This window comes from Oryctolagus cuniculus, chromosome 12 (genome assembly GCF_051225735.1).
Source record: "Oryctolagus cuniculus isolate XC-2025 breed Fujian yellow rabbit chromosome 12, ASM5122573v1, whole genome shotgun sequence".
Classification (NCBI taxonomy): Eukaryota; Metazoa; Chordata; class Mammalia; order Lagomorpha; family Leporidae; genus Oryctolagus; species Oryctolagus cuniculus.
The window spans coordinates 114,428,364-114,450,770 of NC_142878.1; the positions used below are offsets into that span (position 1 = coordinate 114,428,364).

Below are 22,407 nucleotides of genomic sequence, written 5' to 3' on the forward strand. Positions count from 1 at the left end.
GGCTGCAATGGCTGGAACTGCACCAATCTGAAGCCAGGAACCAGGAGCTTCTTCTGGGTCTCCCACATGGGTTCAGGGGCCCAAGGACCTGGGCCATCTTCCACTGCTTTCCCAGGCCATAGTAGAGAGCTGGAGCAGAAGTGGAGCAGCTGGGTCTCAAACTGGTGCCCATATGGAATGTCAATGCTTTAGACCAGGGCATTAACACACTGAGCCACAGAGCTGACCCCATATTTTCCATTTTAATTAACTAGTATACTGGGACCGGCACTGTGGCATAGCAGGTAAAGCCACTGCCTTCAGTGCTGGCATCCCATATTGGTGCCAGTTCAAGTCCCAGTGGCTTCACTTCCAATCCAGCTCTCTGCTATGGCCTGGGAATTCAGTAGAAGAGGGCCTAAGTCCTTGGGCCCCTGAACCCATGTGGGAGACCCAGAAGAAGCTCTTCACTTCTAGCTTTGGATCAGTGTAACTCCGGCCATTGTGGCCAACTGGGGAGTGAACCAGCAGATGGAAGACTCTCTCTCTCCCTCTGCCTCTCTGAAACTCTGACTTTCAAGTAAATAAAAAAAAATCTAAAAAAATAAATAAATAAACTAGCATTAAACACCTAAAATGAGTACTGACAAGCTGGGGAATAATTTAAAAAAAAAAAAAAACACTTACAGGTGATATATTAATTTTCTTTCCTCTTAGAAACATGTGGAGGACCCAGAATCATACCTGGGAGAGAAGGTGAATGGCAGGAGTTCAAAGAAAACTCTGGAGGCCAACGCTGTGGCATAATGGGTAAAGCTGCTGCCTGCAGTGCCAACATTCCATATGGGTTCTGGTTCGAGTCCTGCCTGCTCAACTTACAATCTAGCTTTCTGCTATGTCCTGAGAAAGCAGTGAAACATGGTCCAAGTCCTTGGGCCACTGCACCTGCATGGGAGACCCTGAAGCTCTTGGGTCTTGGCTTTGGATCGGCTGAGCTCCAGCCTTTGCAGTAATTTGGAGGGTGAGCCAGCAGATAGAAGACTTTCTCTCTCTGCAACTCTTTCAATAAATAAATGAAATCTTAAAAAAAAAAAAAAAACCCTCTGGTTTCCTTCTGCACTGAACAGTGGGAAAAAAAGGATATAATAGAATGAATAAAGAATAATAAATACATTAACCAAGAAAACATCAGCTTCACTGTAGAGGAATAAACCTGTAAAAATAGAAATACATAGGAAAATGCACCCACCTATATTAAGTGGCAGAGATTAAACAGAAGTTATCATTGGTTTAACGAAAGCATTATCTACGAATTTTGTAAAATAATAATGTAAAAGTAAAAAGAAATGTTGAGTGTTCAAATGAATGAGGTTATCAGAGGAAAACATTATGTTGTTATTAAAGTTTATACTAAAGAAAGTTAACAAATGCACATAATGTATATTTAATGCAGTGCACTTTACCAGTAATGATTCCAAGTAGCACCTTTCCCTGTATTCATCCCTTCACAAAACCCTGGATTGGGGCTGGCACTGTGGCCTAGCGGGTAAAACTGCCACCTGCAGACTGGCATCCCATATAGGCACTGGTTTGATTCCCAGCTGCTCCACTCTGATCCAGCTGTCTGCTATGGCCTGGGAAAGCAGTAGAAGATGGCCTAAGTCCTTGGGCCCCTGTACCCATGTGGGAAACCCAGAAGAAGCTCCTGCATCCTGGCTTTGGACTGGCACAGCTCTGGCCATTGCAGCCAACTGGGGAGTGAACCAGCAGATGGAAGAGCTCTCTCTCTCTCTCTGCCTCTCCCTCTCTCTGTGTGTAACTCTTTCAAATAAATAAATAAATCTTTTTAAAAAAAAGACCCTGAATTTCACCATTTCACTTGATTTACCCAATGAGATACCAGTAAATGTGATAGAAATAGACAATTTGTTAAAATATTTATTTGTATGAAAGAGTTACATAAAGAGAGGAGAGGCAGAGAAGAGAGAGAGAGGGAGGGAGGGAGGGAGAGAAGGAGAGAAGGAGGAGAAAGAGAGGTCTTTGAACTGCAGGTTCACTCTCCAGATGGCTGCAATGGCTGGAGCTGTGTAGATCCAAAGATATGAACCAGGAGCTTCTTTCAGGTCTCCCACAAGGGAGCAGGGGCCAAAGGACTTGGGCCATCTTCTACTGTTTTCCCAGGCTGTAGCAAAGAGCTGGATCAGAGGTGGAGCAGCCGAGTCACAAACTGACACCCATATGGGATGCTGGCACGACAGGTGGTGTCACAGAACCAGCCCCAGAAATAGACAATTTGTAAAGTATTTGCCTTCTCAGATTTCTTTTTCTGACAGTTATCTTCTGAAAAACCCTGGGGCCTGCCTGTTGAAGAGATAGTATGTAGGCTGGCGCTGTGGCTCACTAGGCTAATCCTCTGCCCACAGCACTGGTACTCCAGGTGCTAGTCCCAGTTTGGGTGCCGGTTCTGACCCAGTTGCTCCTATTCCAGTCTATCTCTCGGCTGTGGCCTGGGAAGGCAGTGGAGGATTGCCCAAGTTCTGGGGCCCTGCACCCACATGGGAGATCAGGAGGAAGTGCCTGTCTCCTAGCTTTGGATCAGCACAACATGCTGGCCATAGTGGCCATTTGGGGGGTGAACCAATGGAAGGAAAACATTTGTCTCTGTCTCTCTCTCTCACTAACTCTGCCTGTCAAAAAAAGAAAAAAAGAGATAATATGTAGCCAAGATTCACCACAAACCCCAGACACTTAAGTGAAGCCTCAATCAGTTCCCCAAATGGCTAAACTCTCATTTCTGCTCCTGGACTGATCATAGGAACTGCCCAGCTGACTACAGCCCATAACACAGAGTCAGAACTGCAAATCAAATGGCTATTTGTTAAGCCATTGTGTTTTCTGATTTGTCCTACATCAAATGCTGATATATATCAGTAAGTATGGAAGAAAGTTGAATTACATGCAAACTATAATGCATACAACTTCAAAATTTCATTTAGCAGTTCCTATAAAGCAGGGCCAGCATTGTAAACAAGTAAACCTGCTGTCTGCAATACAAGCATCCCATATGAGCACTGGTTCATGTTCTGGCTGTTCTGCTTTTGACCCAGCTTCCTGCTGATGGCCTGAGAAAAGCAATGGAAGATGATCCAAATACTTGGGCAAATGCTACCAATGTGGGAGACCCAGATGAAGATCTTGGTTCCTGGCCTCATTCTTTCCTGGCCCTGCTCAAGGCAGCCATCTGTGATGTGAACAAGCAGAAGGAAGATCTCTCTGGGTCTCTCCTCTATATACAATATTTTCAAATAATTTTTTTAAAAAACTTAGAAAAAAGCTCCTATAAACAAAATCTTTGCCTATCAATTAGACCTTAGAAAAGCTGCTGATACTAAAAAAAAATAAAAAAAAAAAAAAAAAAAGAGTCCTGGGATTCATAAAAATAAATTATCTGGAGACCATAAGGTTGTTCTTCACATTTTGGCTTATATATATGCTCATTGTGTTCTTTTGGTTTATATTTTAAGAAGCTTATTATCATATGAAATCTAATTTAATATAATTTTACTATCTCAGAAGGCAGGATAAAGGTTCACAGTAATTTTCTGTAGCTGCATGTATACTGCATATTGTTCAAGAAGAAATTACTGAAATGGGAAAATTTTTATGATATGCTTTTTGTTTTTTTTAAAGATGTATTTATTTATGTGAAAGTCAAATTTATGCAGAGAGAGAGAGAGAGAGAGAGAGAGATCGATCTTCCATCTGATGGCTCACTCTGCAAATGGCTGCAATGGCCGGAGCAGCACCAACCAAAGCCAGGACGCAGGAGCTTCTTCCAGATCTCCCACAGGGGTGCAGGGACCCAAGGACTTGAGCCATCTTCTACTGCTTTCCCAGGCCATAGCAGAGAGCTGGATCAGAAGTGGAGCAGCCAAGTCTTGAACCCATGCCAATATGAGATGTGGGCACTTCAGGCCAGGGCATTAACCCACTGTGCCACAGCACCAGCCTCATGATATGTTTTTTGAAGTCATACACTCAAAACACAGCATTAGTAGCAAAAGGGAAGACATGCTCATGAAAGTTTTCTAAAGCAGTATTATTTGAACTGGTGACAATTTCTGAAATGGATCTAAAAATAAATGTTTTTTAATTAAGTGTGGCAAGATAGAGAACATTAGACAGAAGTTAAGGTGCTGGGTATTTACAAATCATGTGAAACTACACAAAGCACTTTTCTCCTGAAATACAATTTGTTTCATCTTTTTTACAGAGATCCTGGCAAAACTTCCTTGAGCTACCAGGAAGGACTATTAGAATACAGGGGGCAGGAGTCCTCCAAGATGGTGGAATAGGGAGGGAGCACACTGATAGTCCAGGAAAAAATAGTTTAATAAAAGTGGAGATACTATAGTTTCAGGGAAGTTAGGGGGAAAAACTGCAGAAGAAACTCTTCCAGAACTAGTGGGACATGGTGGACCTATGTGGAGGGCATGGGTGCCCATGGCTCGGGATCCCAGCTGCTGAGTCTACACACCAGCACTGGAAAGGGAGGTGAGGCAAAACCTCAGTAGCCCAAGACATTTGCAGGGAAGTCACAGGAAGAGCCTAGAGGGAATGAGACTTGAAACCCTGTGGGGGAAAGTCTACCAGGCTAACTAAAAGAGAGAAATAAAATAAATAAAATAAAATAGAATAAAATAAAAGGGACCAGTATGGACATGATTCTCTGTCTCCACTCACCTTACATAGGTGAGCAAGACAAAGAGCAGGCACCATTTTGGACATATGTAAAAGCTGTGCTTACTCTGGTGGGGAGAAATAAAAGGAGGTTAGGACCTAGTGAATGTGTGGGAGCTTATGAACTGTGACTGTAAAAAAAAAAAAAACTGAGGGTGTGTGAGAGAACTCATGGAGTTTCTGAGATGTGAGTACTCTTGGGAGACGCCGAAAACTTGGTAACCTTGGCAACCCGGTGGAAGACTGCAGGGGAATCTGAGCTTACACTGAGGACTGAACAGATCCTTTGTGTGGTCCTTGGGACAGAGCAGATGAATATTACACCCACAGGGGCCAGAGCTCAGACATTGACTGCGTTCAGTTCCACTCAGCTGTGTGGAATTACTTCCCTTCTTAATAAAAAAAAAAAAAAGAGAGAGAGAGAGAGAGAAAGAGAAAAAATTTAATACACCTAACCTGGGTATGTCACCCTTAACCCTGAAGAATCAAACAGAGCTCTCTGGCCACACCCATCACAAGCCTCTAAGGATCCGTCAAAAGCAGACAGTCCACTTAATCGAGTCATAGTATAACAAGAAAAACCACGACAGCAAAAAAAAAAAAAAAAAAAGAAGCAACCAAAGTGTGGGGAGCAACTCAGACTATACTGTTACTGGAATTAAGACTTATTCTATACATCTGCTCTCCCACAATATGGCACTGGGAGAGGAGCAAACAGCTTCTACCCAGCTGCCTCTCACCAACTTGACAAGCTGCAGGAGCTGCTCCTGATTGGAGGAGAGCAGCGTACTCGGCATGTGGGTAGCAGAGTTGGGATTGGTGGAAGAGGACTATAAAGGAGGAGAGAGACAACATGCACCAGGAACATCTATCTGAAGGAACACCTGTGCAGACCCCGAGAGAGCCGGCCGACGGTGTGCCACTCCCCTGCGGAAGTGGGGAAAGTGGCAGGGGGAGCCGCCCTTCCACGGAGGTGGAAGGTACGGTAGCCAACCCGGGAAGAACCAGCAGCAAACCCGGGGAGGGCCGAGCAGACGAAACCCTGCAAGATATAGCACAGGCAAGGACTTCTTGGAACATACCCCGGAGGCACAGACAGTCAAAGCCAAAATTAACAATTGGGATTGCATCAAATTAAGAAGTTTCTGTACTGCAAAAGAAACAGTCAGGAAAGTGAAGAGGCAACGGACAGAATGGGAAAAAATATTAGCAAACTATGCAACAGATAATGGGTTAATAACCAGAATCTACAAAGAAATCAAGAAACTCCACAACATCAAAACAAATATCCCACTTAAGAGATGGGCCAAGGACCTCAATAGACATTTTTCAAAAGAGGAAATCCAAATGGCCAACAGGCACATGAAAAAATGTTCAAGATCACTAGCAATCAGGGAAATGCACATCAAAACCACAATGAGGTTTCACCTCACCCCGGTTAGAATGGCTCACATTCAGAAATCTACCAACAACAGATGCTGGCCAGGATGTGGGGAAAAAGGGACACTAACCCACTGTTGGTGGGAATGCAAACGGGTAAAGCCACTATGGAAGTCAGTCTGGTGATTCCTCAGAAACCTGAAGATAACCCTACCATACAACCCAGCCATCCCACTCCTTGGAATTTACCCAAAGGAAAGTAAATTGGCAAATAATAAAGATGTCCACACCATAATGTTTATTGCAGATCACTTCATAATAGCTAAGACCTGGAACCAACACAAATGCCCATCAACAGTAGACTGGATAAAGAAATTATGGGACATGTACTCTATAGAATACTATACAGCAGTCAATACCAATGAAATCTGGTCATTTGCAACAAAATGGAGGAATCTGGAACACATCATGCTGAGTGAAATAAGCCAGTCCCAAAGGGACAAATACCATAGGTTCTCCCTGATCGGTGACAACTAACCAAGCACCTAAAAGGAAGCCAGTTGAAGTGAAATGGACACTTTGAGAAACAGTGACTTGATCACCCCTTTTCCTGACTATTGATGTACAACTTAGTACTTTATCCCTTTTAGTGTTTTTTTTTTTTTTGGTTGTTCTACTTAATACTTTGGTTGAATTCTGTAATTAACACACAGTTATTCTTAAGTGTTGAACTTTAACTGAAAAGTGGTCCTTGTTAAATATGAGTGGGAATAAGAGAGGGAGGAGATGTACAATTTGGAACATGCTCAATCGGACTTGCCCCAAATGGTAGATTTAGAAATGTGCCAGGGGATTCCAATTCAATCCCATCAAGGTGGCATGTACCAATGCCATCTCACTAGTCAAACTAATCAGCTTCAGTTCAGAATTGATCATAGTGATAGGATTAAGAGTCAAAGGGATCACATAAGCAAGACTAGTATCTGCTAACATTAACTGATAGAATTAAAAAGGAGAGAATGATCCAACATGGGAAGCCGGATACACAGCAGACTCATAGAATGGCAGATGCCCTAAACAGCACTCTGGCCTCATAATCAGCCCTTAAGGCATTCGGATCTGGCTGAAGAATCCATGAGAGTATTTTAGGCATGGAAAGCTAAGACACACTGGATAAAAAAATAAAAAAATTAAAAAAATAAAAACCTAAATGAAAGATCCCTGCGAGTGATATCTCAATGGATAGAACAGGCCTTCAAAGAAGGAGGTACCTTTCTCTGAAGGCAGGAGAGAACTTCTACTTTGACTATGACCTTGTCTAAATAAGATCAGAGTCAGTGAACTCAAAAGGCTTCCACAGCCTTGGCAACACATGACAAGAGCCTAGGGTGATTACTGACACCATAAACAAGACTGTCAATAGTTAAATCAACAACAGGAGTCACTGTGCACTTACTCCCCATGTAGGATTTCTGTACTTAATATGTTATTCAATGTGAATTAATGCTATAACTAGTACTCAAACAGTACTTTACACTTTGTGTTTCTGTGTGGGTGCAAACTGTTGAACTCTTTACTTAATATATGCTAAACTGATCTTCTGTATATAAAGATAATTGAAAATGAATCTTGATGTGAATGGAATGGGAGAGGGAGCCGGAGGTGGGAGGGTTGCAGGTGGGAGGGAAAAAGCCATTGTAATCCAGAAGCTGTACTTTGGAAATTTATATTTATTAAATAAAAGTTAAAGAGAAAAAAAAATACAGGGGGCAGAAGCATAGCCCAGGTACCAAGTATATAACAGACTAGATTTTACAGACCTCCATTTCTAGAGATGCTGATAGTGGAATGAGGTAATGGGCATGTGGTAGGAAGCAATGCAAATAGTGACTCTCAGATTGGAGAGGTCATCCCTCCACCCCAGGCTGCACCCTTAAGACCACTGTCTTTCTAATCCACTCACAACTCTCTTTTGAATGCTGGTCCAGAACTTCTGTTACCACCAAGTTTTGAAAACTAATGGATGAGGTAAGGTAATATCAAGTATATCTTGTTCACTCTGGTCAGTATGATCCATAACTGCTTGGACCATGCAACTAGGTTCTTTACTTTTTAATGACTCTTGTCTCTGCTCTGAGCCTGAAGGTGTTATCTCAGAGAGCATTAAGTTGTATTCTGTTAGAAAAGATTCCTATTTATTGAGCTCCCTTCTTCAAATGCCATAAAAACTTCTCACTTCCAAAGGATATGGGACTGTCCCCCAGTACCCAAACTTCCATGTTCCCAGAAACTATGTATTCTATAAGTTCTGTAACCTTGAATGAGTAGCACTGGGCAGGCTATACAGTGCAGGAATTGAGAAACTTCATTTAAAGAAGATACACCAGAAATCCCATAAATGCAATTGCAACACAGTGTAAGTCAGCATGCACACATCTCACAGTAAAGACATTTCACTAGTATTGTTGCTATACTCATCTTAAAGATGAGTAAACAGTGACAGAGGTGCAACCTACATTCAGCTCATATACAATTCGGCTCCAGTGGTCTGAATACCCATCTCCATGCCATGGCCATCTTGTATGAGACTAGTTGTCTACAGAAATTTTAGAACCCCTTTCTGTATTGCTGGAGACCCACTGGTCTTCTGTCAGACACATCCTCTTCTTTTAAAAAAAAAAAAGATTTATTTTTATTTATTTGACAGGCAGAGTTACAGAAAGGGGTAGAGACAGAGAGAGAGGTCTTCGATATGCTGGTTCACTCCCCAGATGGCCACAACTGAGCTGTGCCAATCCAAAGCCAGGAGCCAGGAGCCAGGAGCTTTTTCTGGGTCTCCCACATGGGTGCAGGAGTCCAAGGACTTGGGCTATCTTCTACTGCTTTCCCAGGCCACAGCAGAGAGCTGGATCAGAAGAGGAGCAGCCGGGATTAGAACCAGCACCCATATGGGATGCTGGCACTTCAGCCCAGGGCGCTAACCCACTGAGCCACAGCGCTAGCCCCTCATCTTCTGACCAAAAAAAAAAAAAAAATCCTTGAAAATCCAACATTATTTATTCCTTCCATGGCTTTGGAACTAAGGATCTACCACTGGTATCCCTTCCTGAACCAGCCAAGGTCTATAGGGTGTACCTGAAAGAGATTATAATGCCTCCAATCTACAACTGCACCTATGCCATCAAGAGACAGGAACCTGCCCTGCTCTCCAAAGTTCCTTTTACCCCCACACTAACATTCACAGACATAGAAACCAATCACACAGTCCTTGAGCAATATGAGGACAGCTTCAGGACCAGAAATTCTCTAAAGATGGTGGGAGTGGTCGCAATGGCATATGCTGAGAAGGAAAACAAAGGAGACTTTCCATCATCTTTCCCTGTTGACATCACGGGCTGATGAAGCTACTTTCCCTCTAAAACAGTGCACACCTCCGTTAGGAAGAAATTTGCTGGAAAATCAACCTCTTAGGATACAGCGAGGATACATAAAACTTGTCTAACCACATGAAGTGCTCACATAATATTCCAATTCCTCATTAATTCCTGGCTTGGCAAATACATTTGAAAGAAAAATACTATAAGTTGGCTGGCACCACGGCTCACACAGCTAATCCCCCACCTGCGGCACCAGCACCCTGGGTTCTAGTCCCAGTCGGGGTGCTGGTGTCCCAGTTGCTCCTCTTCCAGGCCAGCTCCCTGCTGTGGCCCAGGAGTGCAGTGGAGGATGGCCCAGGTCCTTGGGCCCTGCACCCGCATGGGAAACCAGGAGAAGCACCTGGCTCCTGGCTTCAGATCAGTGCGATGCACTGCCCGCAGCGGCCATTGGGGGGGTGAACCAACAGCAAAAGAAAGACCTTTCTCTCTGTCTCTCTCACTCTCCACTCTGCCTGTCCAAAAAAAAGAAAAAAAAAGTGGCAAATGTGTTTTTGCTGAAAGCTTTTCCAACAGCTCCTCAGTCTAGTTTGCCTTCACTTTGAAAAGACTCTTTTTCTAGGGTATACATGAGCATTTCATTGACTTGGCCATCAAACATAATTTTTGCAAAGAATTTAACTGTACCCAGCTTTTATCAGGAGCACAAGAATATATCACATTGATGACTTCTTCCCTTTATGAGACTATTTGACACACTTGTGAAGAACATACAATGCTAATACCTTTTAGTCCTTCCTGGGTTTTGGTGCAATGCATGCCTCATTTAAAAAATTAATTGTCATGGATGCTACAAATCAGCCCAGCTTATATGGCCCCCCCTTCCAATGAAAAGTCAAATTGAATTCTGTAGGCACTATCCTTAGTGCTCTCAGTGACTTCTTCACTCGTGGAGCTCATATGCCTTCTAAATTCTCTGGATCATTTGTGATATCCATTACTTCTCAAGGGCTGTGATGCAAGGAATAACCTCGCTTGGAACCTTGCTATGTGCCAGTAAAATTAAATTAGATTTCTATTAATTGTGCTATATTGGAAAAATAGTCACCTACATACCTTGAGCCTGTGATTCTCCAAACCTTGTTATGTAGTAGGACTTTGGCCATGGATATAGAACAGTAAAACATGAGAATGGCTACTAAGACCTCCTTAATAGATGATGGACCCAAACTTGGCATACTCCATTTGGCAAAGGGGATGGCTTCCAATGTCTGCTGTCTATGTCCAGATGCCAGGGTACAGCAGGAGGTCACTATTCTAATGATAAAAAAAAACCATTTAAGTTCAGCTGGACACCATTTTGCTGACTGTTGATCTCGTTACTGTTAATCCAGATGCCTTCACTGATGACAATCCAGAGACCCAAAGTAGTCACAGCCATTATCTGCTAACAAAAGCTTAAACCAAGAGTGAAGAATTAGTATCCATTATATCACAATTCCTCAGAACCCATCTAGTCCAAACCTTGAGAGTTGGAAGCTATTATACTTGGCCCACCCATAAATAGGACGTTAATTGTCCCAGATGGGCTCTATATCCTTGTACTGCAAGGAGGATGTCACAGATATTGATGCTCCAAACTTATCCAGCTCCCTGCTAATGTGTCTGGGAAAGCAGCAAAGGCTTGCCCAAATGCTTGGGCCCCTGAACCCATGTGATATCTGGAAGAAGCTCCTATCTTACGAGATCAGCCTGGTCTAGCCCCAGTCATTGCAGCCATTTTGGAGGAGAACAAACCAGAAGGAAGATCAGTCTCTCCCTTTCTCACTCTAACACTGCCTTTCAAATATATAAATAAATCTTTTAAAATGTAATCATTTCAATAGATTCCTCAGTGCTCAATCATGATGACTTTTGCCTCCTTAAGAACATTTTCATTTATTTTTTAAAGATCTGTTTATTTGAAAGGTAGAGAGGGGGCTGGTGTTGTGCTGCAGTATGCCAAGCTGCCATCTGTTATACTGGCATCCCATATAGTCACCAGTTCAAGTCCCACTTGTTCCACTTCTGATTTAGCTTCATGCTAATGGTCTGATAAAGAGTGGAAGATGGCCCAAGCACTTGGGCTCCTGCCACCCCCATGGGTGACTCAGAAGAAGCTCCTGGTTTCAACAAGGCCCAACACTGGCCATTGGAGCCACCAGGGGAGTGAACGAGATGATGGAAGATCTCTCTATGTCTCTCTCTCTCTCTCTCTCTGTGACTTTCAAATAAAGAATTAAATAACTTAAAATTATTTTAAAAAGGACAGAGAAACACACACAAAGTGGTTGAGGAGAGAGAGGCAGAGAGGTCTTCCATATGTTAGTTCACTTTCTAAATGTCTGCAAAAGCTGTGGCTGAACCAGGCTCTCAAGTCCCCTAATAAGTAGTAGATCTTGCACTTAGGTGAGAGGAACTGAAGAATTTGAACCACTACCCCATGATTCCCAGAGATATTAAGCAGGAAACTGGTTTGGAAGTGGAACACTGAAAACTTAGATTAGCACTGCAATATAGAATGTGGGCATCACATGCAATGGGCAACAAATTAGAAAACCTAGAAGAAATCAAAACACATGCTACATAACAAAATTGAGTCGTGAAGACATATGGAAAACCTAAACAAACAAAAACCAAGACAGATACTGAATCAGTAACAAAAACTCTCCAAAGAAAAGCCCAAGACCAGATAGCTTCAGTGCTAAATTCTACCAGCCTTTCAAAACAGAACCAATTCCAATTCTTCTTAAGCTATTCAAAACAATTGAAAGAGAAGAGTATTCCCAAACTCCTTCTATTTGGCCAGTATCACCTTATTTTCTAAACCAGAAAATGATACAATAGAGAAAGAGAATTAAAGAACAATATCTCTGAAGCACAGATGCAAAAAATTCTTAACAAAATACTAGCTAATAAAAATCCAACAACAGATCATAAAGATAATTTACCTGGACCAAGTGGAATGTACCCCTGGTATGCAGGGATCATTCAACATATGCAAATCAATAAATGTGATATGTGACACTAGAAAACTAAAGAATAAAAACCACATGATGATCTCAATAGATGAAGAGAAAGTATTAGTAAAAAACAAGCTTTCATTATAAAAACCTTAAGCAAGTTGGGTATAGAAGGAACATTCCTTAACACATTCAAGGCAATATATGACAAATCTTCAACAACATCATATTGAATGGGAAATCTTGGAAGCATTTCCATTAAGATCTGAAACCACAGTTGCTCTCCATCACTACTAACAGTTTTAGTCATGGCAATAATTCAAGTAAAAGAAATTAAAAAAAAAATTAGAAAGGAGAAAGTCCAGTAATCTGTTTGCAGATGACATGATCCTATATATTGGGAAACCAAAAGACTCCACCAAGTGATTATTGAAACTCATAAGAGAGTTTGGTAAAGTTGTAAGATATAAAATCAACACACAAAAATCAATAACCATTACATACACAAATATGCCATTGCTGAAAAATAACTTATCAGATCAGTGCCATTCACAATAACCATAAACATTTTTTATTACCTTGTAATAAATTTAGCCAAGGGTGTGAAAGATCTTTACAAGAAAAATCACAAAACATTAAAGAAATACATGTTCATAAATTGGAAGAACTAATATCAAAATTCCCATACTACCAAAATAAATTGTTTTTAGTTTTATTTTTACAATCATTTATTTATTTGAGTGGCAGTTATAGACAAAGAGAGGGAGAGACAGAAAGCGATGTCTTCTAACTGCTGGTTAATTCTCCAAATGGCTGTAATGGCTGGTGCTGGGCTAATCTGAACCCAGGAGCTAGAAGCTTCCTCCTCATCTTCTATGTGGATACAGGAGCCCAAGCACTTGGGCCATCTTACTCTGCCTTGAGCAGAGAGCTGGATCAGAGGAGCAGCTGGGACCCAAACTGGCATCCATGAGATGCCAATGCCACAGAGGCTCAACTCACTATTCCACAGTGCCAGTCCCCCAAAAGCAATTTACAGATTCAATGTGATCTCAATCAAAATATCAACAACATTCTTCTCAGAGTTAGGAAAAAAATGATGTTAAAATTGGGATGAAATACCAAGGCAATCTTAAAAAAAGCAAAGAGGGAGGCATCACACTTCCAGAATTCAAGATCTACTACAGGGCAGTTATAATAAAAATAGCTTGTTATTGGCATGCCAAAAGACATGTAGACCTATGAAACAGAATAGAACCTCTGAAAATTAATCTGCACATCTAAAACCAGTTAGTTTGTGACAAACAAATTTAAAGCAATCTCTGGAGAAAGGAAAATCTTCAAAAATAGTGCTGGGAAAATTTGTTCTTCACACTGTAGTAGGAAACAAGATCCCCACATTGCAACTTGTACAAAAATTAACTGTAATTGGATCAATCATCTAAATCTAGGGGAAAATATCAGGGAAACTCTGCAAGACATTGTCATAGTCAAAGACTTTTGGAAAAAGACCCCATGAAGCACAGACAATAAAAGGAAAAATAGCCAAAGGAGATTATATCAAGCTAAGAAGCTTCTGAACTGCAACTAAGGAAGCAACTGACAGAATGCAAGAAAATCTTCACAAACTATTAGTAAAAATCTCCAAAATCTCTATGAGCTCAACAACAAAACAAAGAATCCAATTCAAGAAATGGGCAACAGGCATTTTTCCTGTTATATTAACAGGCAGTTTTAACAAGCATTTTTCCAAGGAAGAAATTCAAATGGCCAACAGACACATGAAAAAATGTTCAGGATCACTAGCCATCAGGGAAATGCTAATAGAACCACAGTGAGATTTCTCCTCACCCCAGTTAGTATGGCTATCATACAGAAACCAAAAATCATTTTGGGACAGGCACTGTGGCTTAGTGGGTTAAGCCACTGCCTGCAATACTGGCATCCCATATGAGTGCTGGTTTGAGTCCTGGCTGCTCCACTTTTGATCCAGCTTTCTGCTAATGAGCCTGAGAAAGCAGTGGATGATGGCTCATGTGCTTGGATCCCTGTACCCATGTGGCAGACCTGGATGAAGTTCCTGGCTCCTGGCTTCAATCTAGCCCTGCCTTGGCCATTGTGGTCATTTGGGGAGTGAACCAGCAGAGATCTCTCTCTCTCTTTCTCTGCAAATCTGCAATTCAAATAAATAAATAAATCATTTTTTAAAAATCACCAAGTATTTTACTGAACAATTTTAAATGTTGTATGAGCAGACATCTACAACCATTGAATTATTTTTACAATAGTCAGTCTGGTTTAAACTGCTTTTCTGTGAATGTAAGAATATGTACTTGAAAAAAGTATAGGCTTGAGGAAGTGGTGATATGCTCGAGTGCTAGAGTGGAGATGGCCAAGCTTGCTCCACTGCCCCCACTCTCCCCACACATTAAGAACATTCAGCACCACCTGATGGTCAGGAGCATGACAAACAGGACTCTGTGGTGGCCAGTTACTGAATAGTTGCTCAAGAACTGATCTGAGAGGTGGTTGGCAGCCATTGTTCGATCATTATGTATCTCACCAAGGAGGTCATTTTATATGCCATGCAAACTAGAATGAAGATTCATAATAAAACTGAGTGTTGTAAATTTTTATCAAAATTAATGGGTCAGTTAGAAGCTCTTAAGAAACAATTGGGGGGCTGGTACTGTGGTGCAGCACATTAAAGCCCTGGCCTGCAGTGCTGGCATCCCATATGTGCTCCAGTTCAAGTCCCAGCTGCTCCACTTCTGACCCAGCTCTCTGCTCTGCCCTAGAAAAGCAGTAGAAAGATGGCCCAGCTGGTGCTGCAGCTCACTAGGCTAATCCTTTGCCTGCAGTGCCAGCACCCAGCATTCTAGTCCCAGTTGGGGCACTGGATTCTGTCTTGGTTGCTCCTCTTCCAGTCCAGCTCTCTGCTGTGGCCCAGGAGTGCAGTGGGGGACAGCACAAGTGCTTGGGCCCTGCACCCACATGGGAGACCAGGAGAAGCACCTGGCTTTGGATCAGCACAGTGTGCCGGCTGTAGTGTGCCGGCCACAGTGGCCATTGCGGGGTGAACCAATGGAAAAGGAAGACCTTTCTCTCTCTCTCTCTCTCACTGTCTACTCTGCCTGTCAAAAAAGAAAAAAATAATAATGAAGATGGCCCAAGTCCTTGGGCCCCTGCACCCATGTGGGAGACCTGGAAGAATCTCCTGGCTCCTGGCTTCAGATCAGCACAGCTCCAGCCATTGCAGCCATTTGAGGAGTGAACTAGCAGATGGCAGAGGCTGACTCTCTCTCTGTCTTTCTGCCTTTCTGTGACTCTGCCTTTCAAGTAAATAAATAAATCTTAAGAACTGTTAGACTGGACTCAGATGGGACTCAATTATCCCAATGAGAGACTTCAATAATACAAAAGCAAAGAGGTTTATTGTTCTAGCTCGAGCTAGGGTCCACTCCTCCAATCATCACAGCAGTCTTCTGATGAGAATCCATCCCATTTCTTTTGTGGGGTTTATATAGGGTTTTCAGAGACATTCTATACATTATAGCACCATTCAGCAAATCATCTCGTTCTGCGGGAAATTTAAAGAACATCTCTTAAAATTGCTTAGTAAATCCAGTGGTGGGAATAGACTAGTAAAGGTGGTTGGATGGCTCTGGGTTGATGCTTTTTAAAATGATTGGCTAAAGTATAGGGTATGAGCTGCTAGGGTGTATGTTCCAAACTGCAGGGTTTGGGGATGTTATCAATCACCTTAACCACCTGAAAAGATACCTGGAACTTTAGATATTTCCCTGCTATCTGCTGATTGGCTGTTGCTAGGAGAGTTTATCACAAGGGGAGTTTATTTTTCTTCTTCCAGAGCTTTTGGCTTAGGGTTCAGGGCCCGGTCATGCCCGAGTTACAAGATGGAGGCCTAGTCTAAAATAGCTGCACATTGATCCAGGCTCAGGTTCTTCACAACAACAAAAAGAAACAGTTGAGTGATAATGAAGCTATTACCTAAGGAGCAGTTGGTTCTGCCCATTTGGGGATTTATTCTTGGAAAATGTTTATATATGCAGACAAGGAACATATACTGCAAGTCTTTTAACAGATGTCATAACCGTGTTTGACATAACACTGATGAAAATGTGAAACACAGAAAGTATGCAAGATGGAAGGCAACATATATCCATAATTGCTTAAAGAATGAGGAGACTCCTCAAGCAGGCCCTATTGCAATTGAGGAAGATACTGATGGTGAAGAAAATGAAGATGCTGTAGTAGCATCTCTGCCCATTCCACACACCTCAGCCATCATCATCTTCAGCAGTTGACCCAGGCAGCATGCCATCAGACAGCTATAGTTGAATACAGATTCCTCTGGGTGCACATGCCACAGCCAACACACCAGCGAAAGTGCCTCATAGCATGGGTGTAACAAGGAATACCATCCAACCTACTCTATAGACTATGCCAGCCATTGATCCTGCACTTTCCAGTACGGTTTCCCAAGGCGATACCCACCTCACCCCTGAGGAGTTTGTGAGAGCTCAGAGATACTGCAAATATGCTGGCAGTGCTTTGCAATATGAAGATGTAAGCACTGCCATTCAGAATCTACAGAAAGACCTCAAGTTACTGATGACTGACAGAGAATGAAGACTTTGTACAACAGATCCACGAATCTTTGGCATAAAGAACTCACTCCATTACCCTATCTTCAGCCTATCAAGAGGACAGTTTTAAGAAAGACTTCAGTTGAATTGAATATGATGATAAAATCTGTGAATATCAGATTCCTTTTGAAGCATTCATCAGTAGCCTCAACCAGTTTTTATTGTCCATTTAATGGCTCCAATAATTTATGGGCACATAGGGCTGATGTTGGCAAGATCCTAAAAACACCCTTTGAACCCTGTTTCAGCAAGTGAAAACACAGCAAATATATATTGGAAATAAGCTTTATTAATTTAAATACATGAAGAGAATTTTTTAAAAGCCATAATATTTGGACAAACAGATCATATTACTTTGCAGTAAAATTGTAAATCTAATAAAAGATTTCAGAATTGTCTAGATTAGAGATTACCTTTTTGTTTTCCTTAAGATTTATAAAATACAAATGTCCTAAAGTGTTAGATTAACCTGAAAAAATTATGTTCAAAACACAATTTTTATTCATTAGAGTTTATAGTTGACAGAAGGAAAAGTCATTCAGTAAAGAGGTAGAAGTGCTTTCAGACTTAATATTAATAATGTTGGTTTCCCAAATGCTTTCTCTTATCCATCAAGCTTAAGGTGAATTGGTATTTGCTGCATCAGCAGTCTGACTGCATGTCTTAGAGAATGAAAAATAGAGGTCTGTAGAGATGCCTGAAGAGTTGGTGCTTTTAAGTTAAGATTCTTCTCAGCTGCTGAGGAGTATGTTCCATCGAGTGCATAACTTTGAATGATTCAGAAGATTTATAAGACTTAAGATACTCAGTTGTTAAATTTATGAATTTTGTGGGAAATTATGGACTTACGGTGTCACCTGAATTTGCTGTGTTAAAACAATAAATACAAAGATTCTTTTTAAATAAAACTTAAAAAAAGTATAGGCTTGTATGGAACAAGATGTTTCTAAACTTCATAAAATGCTGTTATTTTAATACAAAACATACATAAGCAAATGTTTTAAACAAATAATTGATTATAAAAGCTTGTGTTTCTAATCAAATACACTTGTGAAAAGAAATTACAATTTACCCACAAAATAATCTAGAATTTCCTAATAGTATCTAACTTAATAATAGTATCTAACTTAATAATGAAGTAAAAACATCCTAAAACATCTTTTGTTTGTGTGAATTTAAGTACAGTACTTTAAATTAGCATTTTCCATCCCAAAGGTTATTAAAAGTTTTGAAAGGGAGATAAACTCCATGAGGTTGGTAGATTTTCTGTTCTAAATTCTTCATGTAGTTGGGGCTGGTGCTGCTGCGCAGCAGGTAAATCCTCTGCCTGTGGTGCCAGCATCCAGTATGAGTACCAGTTCTAGTCCTGGCTGCCCCTCTTCCAGTCCAGCTCTCTGCTATGGCCTGGGAAAGCAGTGGAAGATGGCCCAAGTGCTTGGGCCCCTGCTCCCGCATGGGAGACCAGGAAGAAGCAGCTGGCTCCTGGCTTTAGATCCGTGCAGCTCTGGCCATTGCAGCCATCTGGGGAGTTAATCAACAGAAGGAAGACCTTTCTCTCTGTCTAATTCTACCTCTCAACTAAATAAAATCTTAAAAAATATATTCTTTATATACTCATATTAATTACAACCTCCTATTTTAGAAAAATGAGGGTTAATGGTTTATGACTTCTGCTAGTCTGTGATTGTTACAAAGTAAAACTTCTAGTTTTATCTAGAAGATAATTCCTTATCTGCAATCACCGTATTGTAACAAAAATTGTGGTACTAAGTTAATAGTCTTTAAGTAAATTAGGAGAATATTTAGCAACTTAAAAACACCTGGCTAGAAAATTTCTTCACAAGATTCCTTGTGGGGTAACCACATGCTGAATTTCTGGTTTTTCCTTTACGTGTCTCATTGTCACAGGCTGAACAGCAACAGAACACAGTATGAGAATGATGAGCACTCCTCTAATGCTAGAGACATATGTGCCCTGTCAGGACTTCATTGGCCTGACTCATCAAAAGACTCAGGAATAAATGTTTCTGTTTTCAAGAGAATTGTGGGGCTGGTGCCATGGTGCAGTAGGTTAATCCTCCACCTGCAGCACCGGCATCCCATATAGGCCCCAGTTCCAGTCCCAGCCACACCTCTTTCAATCCAGCTCTCTGCTATGGCCTGGAAAAGCAGTATAAGATGGCCCAAGTGCTTGGGCCCCTGCACCCATGGGAGACTGGAAAAAAGCACCTGGCTCCTGGCTTTGGATTGAGCAGCTCTGGCTGTTGCAGCCATTTGGGGAGTGAACCAATGGACGGAAAACCTTTCTCTCTGTCCTACCTCTCACTGTCTATAACTCTACCTCTCAAATCAATAAATAAAGTCTTTCAAAAAATCTTTTAAAGTGAATTGCAACCACTATTGCATGTTTTCTTTCACAACTTCAAGTGGACATAGCTCATAAAATAAAATGAATCATGGTTTCATAAACATTAAAGCTTATCATAGACAATTGGTACCAATGAATAGCTTCTTTTACAGTCTCTCTATATAAATAATTAATAAGCCAATTGTTTTCTTCCTACTCTGCAAAGCCAGTCAATGCAATTGATTTCAAATTTAGAATTTTCAAATCACCCAGAAATGCACAATGTTAATGCTTTTGGAGCTTTATAAGAGCCCAAAATATCAATTTTTAATTCTTGTACTTTTTAACATTAGAGAGTTCTAAGACATTAAATAGTACTTTTTCTTTCTAATCCATGTAAGACTAACAATGTGCAGAAAAAAATATGAGGATTTTTGTTATGCAGATAAATAATTGTGCTTTGCCTAGAATCATGCTTCAACTTTGGTTATTTTTCCTCTTCACTGAATCCAGGAAGACAAGAATCCTGTGAAACTAATAAAATGCCCCTGGTGTTCTTAAATGATTACTTTTTGGACAGGAACTTCCAAGAAACAACACCACAGTCATAGTGAACATTTTCTGTGGTTGAATCTTCTCTTTGCTTTCAGGAGACCAACAGAAGCCACCTGGAGATCTCAGAGAAGGCCACGTGGGAATGGAGGGGCATGCACCTCCTCTGGAAGCAGTTGTGTCTGTGAAATTTTTTGCTCATTGCAAATTTGACAGGTCTCTATCCATTGATAATGAAGAGACTCATCATAAAAATTAGTAATACAGAAAAAAATCATTGAAATTTCATTTTTTTCTGCCACAGGCAAGTGGAACAATATCTCTCACAGTAAAACAAACAGACTGTAAAGAGTCTATCCAATGTCTCTGGCTCTCCTCACATTCTGAGGACAGATCTCAGAGAACTTCTAGCTGCCTCTTCCAGAAAGGTAAATCAGTAAATAAATTATTAATAAAAAGAAAAGGAGGTAACTTTTTTTCTGTATTTCTGGATAGGATTCCTGTCTTCGAATCAATATGTCATGATTTTTATTCATTTTTCCTTCTTTGGAATTGGGGTAGGAGTAGGCAAAAACATGCATGAAAGAAGGGGGAAAAAGCTTAAAGTACTAGATTGTAAAGTAGGAACAAATAGGAAGGCTGGAGATGAAGGGGTAAAGACTAGGTTAGGGAAAAAAAGCCAGCTTATTAACTCCTTAAAAAGAGAAAGGAAGAAAGGAGGAGGAAATAGAGAAGTATGGTTATGTTCTTATGGAATTACATTCTTATGCAATCTGATCTCTTTGTATTAATAAAAATAGAAATGTTTAACAATTGAAAATTTATTCCTTTATTGAATCACTACTGCCTCATTCCAACACTCTATAAAAACAGAATCCAAAGGCAGGCATAGGTTGCAGGGTGGGGCACAGTGCAAGTGGCAGTGACAGACTTACTTCTCTAATATCAAATTCTACACCACAACTTCTAATCCAGCAAAGTTCTACACATCACCCAGAATCAATTGCATAAAATAAACCACTTAGGGCAAAAGCTCAGGGAAAATCAATGTCCCCATTATTCTTTGCCTGTGAAGCACTCATATAAATTAGCATGCTGCTAAAGAAAATGAGATTATGGCCAAGCTATGTATAAAGAACATAGGGATGCAAAGTCAGGAGGCAGTTTGGTGTTTTATGAGCACCCAAAGTGAACTGCAGATGAAGAAGGGGATGCATTACAGAATGGGAGCTGAGTAGGCAGCACAGCCAGCAGTGATCACCAAGCCATTAACCTGAGATTGGTGAGTATTTGTGAAGTGTACAAGTGAGTTCTACCTATAACAACAGTAATTACTTTTTCTTTAGGACACAAGGCAAAACACATTTTTTTCCCAATTTTTATCTGTTTTTCATTTTATTTGAAAGGCAGGGGGAGAGGGAGAGGGAGAGGGAGAGAGATTTCCACTTTCTGGTACATCCCCAAATGCTCACAACAGCAGGCAATGTTCAGCCTGAAGCCAGGAACCTGGAACTCCATGCAGGCCTGGGAGAGTTCAGTTAATTCTGAGGATACACAGTCTTCAGTGACACCTGTCTTTATAAAGACACATCTCAATACAAAATAAAACTCTCTACTCAGGACTTTAGAGATCCAAGAGAAAACTTTCAAATATTTTGCAGGTGAATGCAAAACAGAAATCTGGAGACTTCTGTGAGCCAACAAGTTCCCTGCCTACCTGAGAATCAGCCTGGTCACCAGGGAGATCAAGGGAAGAGGACCAAGCAAAGCCATTTGGGACCTGTGCCCAGAGTCTTATCTCTTGAGTGAGCCTAAAGGCAGCCCAGTCATTGGGCACTGGCAGTTTTGGACCACCTTAATCCTGAAGTGGCTACACAAACTAGTCAACTCCAATTTGGGCTGAGTTATCAGACTGGAAGTCTGGTCAAAGACTGCCACCCATTAAGGAATCTGGACACAGGAATGGCCAAAAAAGTACCATTAGGAGGTGCTCACAATAGGAGGCAGAGAACTAAGTGGGTAATAAATGCACAGATCCTAGACCAAGGCAACAGGCAATGAAAACCTTCTCTTTTGTTGCAAAATTTTCTTATTTTATCTTAAAGGCCTTGAGAAACAGATCTGTAGACATCTCATGTGTAAGACAAACATGGATCATTCATAGTTGGCCTATAAATATTAGCATTCTTGCCCTGATCAATCAGCCTCAGGAGCTAGCTCAGGGAGGGGCAAGTAAAGGGAATTACTTCAATCTCATTTCTAGGGAAATATACATCCTCCATGAACTGCTTCTTACAAAACATTTCTCCAATTTTCCAGGAGAAATACATCAACTCTGAAGAGGCTACTTTTTTTTTTTTTCC

At 41.1% G+C, this 22,407-nt stretch overlaps 1 protein-coding gene and 1 pseudogene across 3 annotated transcripts in view; one reads left to right on the plus strand and one right to left on the minus strand.

The window, feature by feature from the left end:
• LOC138844775 (uncharacterized) overlaps positions 1 to 22,407 on the minus strand; it is a 49,074-nt gene that overhangs the window by 13,499 nt on the left and 13,168 nt on the right. The gene's annotated exons all lie outside the window — the stretch shown is intronic.
• On the plus strand, positions 13,299 to 17,400 carry LOC100358064 (vacuolar protein sorting-associated protein VTA1 homolog; annotated as a pseudogene).